At 37.0% G+C, this 2,584-nt stretch overlaps 1 pseudogene; it reads left to right on the top strand.

Annotated features, from left to right (window-relative positions):
- Positions 1-499: 499 nt before the first annotated feature.
- Positions 500-1,857, top strand: LOC129311458 (uncharacterized; annotated as a pseudogene).
- Positions 1,858-2,584: the final 727 nt, after the last annotated feature.

The following is a 2,584-nucleotide window of genomic DNA, read 5'->3' as shown; positions in this document are numbered from 1 at the left end:
TAACCCTTTACATAGAATCCAAGAAATGTGGCATTATTTAAGACTTATAAATAAAATATTTTGTTATAGTATGTAATTTAATTTTTTTTTAAGGAAGTAATAGCTTGTTGATCTTCGACATCTTTCTTTTTTTAAGCCAAAATTACATCTTGGTTCACTCTCCCCTTTGGAAGGCATCGAAAGAATTTTGGGGACGAAAAATTAGTGAAGGTAGCGACATTAATACAATATCAAATATAATACTATTCCATCAGAGAAGCCGGGAAGTACATAATTCACGGCTGAAACAGTTAATTTGCAAATAGTAATAATAATTTTGATCCTTAAAATAGAAAGTAAAGCAATAGAATCAATCAAATCTTGCTACCGCAAGACACCTACAAGCAAGGGCAGCCTTATTTCGTTTTCCCGAGATAGCCCCATCCTTACTTTCTCCCCAAACAAAAATGGTTTAATCATTTGACTCCCACATTCCTTGTAGCCGGATCTCTTTCTTTAATTTCCTCCCCCACTCAATCAAGTTCTAGCTTCTTCTTCCTCGTCCCTTGTCTGAACAAACCCTAATGAAACAGGCAAATGCAAAAGCATCCATCAGAAGGCTTTGTCCAAAAGAGAGAGAAGATGGGTTAGAGACTGTCCTGGAAGTGCCCATACCAGAAGAAATGTTCGCGAGCATGGGAAGCAACGTGGCGTTGCGATGGCAGAATATGTTAACGTGGATGAAGGCTCAGACCGCAGACAAATTAGCATCTCCCATATTCGCAAAACGTCTCAACGAGCTTCGCTTTCTACTCTATCTCGTCGGATCCCCTCTCATCCCTCTTCAGGTTCAGTTAGGCCATTCCATTCATCGCCCAGTCAGAGATTGTTCCATTGTAAGAATCAACTTTTCAGTTTTCATTCGCAGTTTCATTCGGTTTTGAAGACTATAGTCTGTTTTCGTGTAGGAAGCATCGACGGCCAAGTACATAGTGCAGCAGTATATAGCAGCAACAGGAGGACAGCCTGCGTTGAATGCTTTGCAGAGCATGTGCGTGACGGGACAGATTAAGATTAACGCCTCAGAATTTCATCAAACCAGCGATAACATAGAAGTGAAGAAAAGCTCAGAAGAGATTGCAGGGTTCGTGTTGTGGCAAAAGGATCCAGACTTGTGGTGCTTAGAGATGATCGCTTCTGGTTGCAAGGTTTGTTGTGGCAGCAATGGCAAGGTCTCTTGGCGTCATTCCTCTAATCAACAAAGCCCAGTTTCCAGAGGCCCTCCTAGACCCCTTCGCCGTTTCCTTCAGGTACATGCTCAGCCTCAATCTCAGTTCTTCAGAGTTAATTAATTCGCAGGCTCTTTAATCGTCTGAATGATGTAATTTCTGCTGTGATAGGGTTTGGATCCAAGAGCTACGGCGAACTTGTTCTTGGGCAGCATGCATAGGAGAGAAGATAATAAATGGCGATGATTGCTTTATACTCAAGGTGGAGACGAGTCCTGCGATTCGTGAAGCTCAGAGTGGTCCAAACTATGAGATCATCCATCACACCATATGGGGATATTTCAGCCAGCGATCTGGACTTCTGGTTCAGTTCGAGGACTCGAGACTCATAGGGATGAGGACTAAGGACCTGGACGATATTTTCTGGGAAACAAGCCTAGAGTCGGTGATAGAGGATTATAGAGACGTAGATGGTGTGAACGTCGCGCATGGAGGCAAGACCAGAATTACAGTTCTGAGATATGGCGAGCAATCTGCTAACCATAAGAGAGAGATGGAGGAGAGATGGAAGATCGACGAGGTGGATTTTAACGTATGGGGATTGAGCATGGAAAGTTTTTGCCTCCACCAGACGTTAGTTCATAATTAGATATTCCATTCTGTATATATATATATTTTTTTATGATTTTAAATTCGGTGACTATATACATCTGAACCGCTATAATTCATATTAATAGTTTTGAATTCATCTTTTACTTAAAGTAATGAATGAATAAATTTATTTAAATTATTAATTTAAATTTCAACAGCTCAGATATATATGCATTCAAGGTATATATTAAGTACAGTCACTAATTTTTTTTTTTACACGGTTTACTTTCCTCAAAGTGTGGCCCTCTTGAATTTTACAGAAATCATCTTCATATTCGTTTCATTTCTATTAATTGTATCATTAATGTTTGCTTAAATATATACATATGTATATATGTATACGCACACACACACGTACTCTTTTGATTTTATTTATAAAAATGAAAGAGAATATTTGCTTTAATCCTATTTATAAGACATCTCAATAATTATTATGTTCATCTTCACATTTTGCCCCTATTAAATGTAAGGAAGTTTATTAAATGTTAAAGCATTTTATTTTAAAATATATTTAATTAATAAAATAAAAAAAAACTTGTTAAATTTTTAAATAGAGTTAATGAAATTTAAATTTTTTCTTAATTTTAATAAAAATATTAAAAATAATTTATAAATAAAAACAGAAGAACTGTAAGTAAATTTAATTTTTCTATGCATCCACATTTAACCAGCCTACCAAAAAAGTTGGGAGCGGCGTACTTATGCTGCCTTGACATGATGGTTAC

This window comes from Prosopis cineraria, unplaced genomic scaffold, assembly GCF_029017545.1.
Source record: "Prosopis cineraria cultivar Desert tree isolate PC_DT_omini unplaced genomic scaffold, ASM2901754v1 PC5, whole genome shotgun sequence".
In the NCBI taxonomy this organism is placed as follows: Eukaryota; Viridiplantae; Streptophyta; class Magnoliopsida; order Fabales; family Fabaceae; genus Prosopis; species Prosopis cineraria.
Note: the sequence above shows the minus strand (reverse complement) of the source record. Positions and strands in the feature narration are given on the sequence as shown.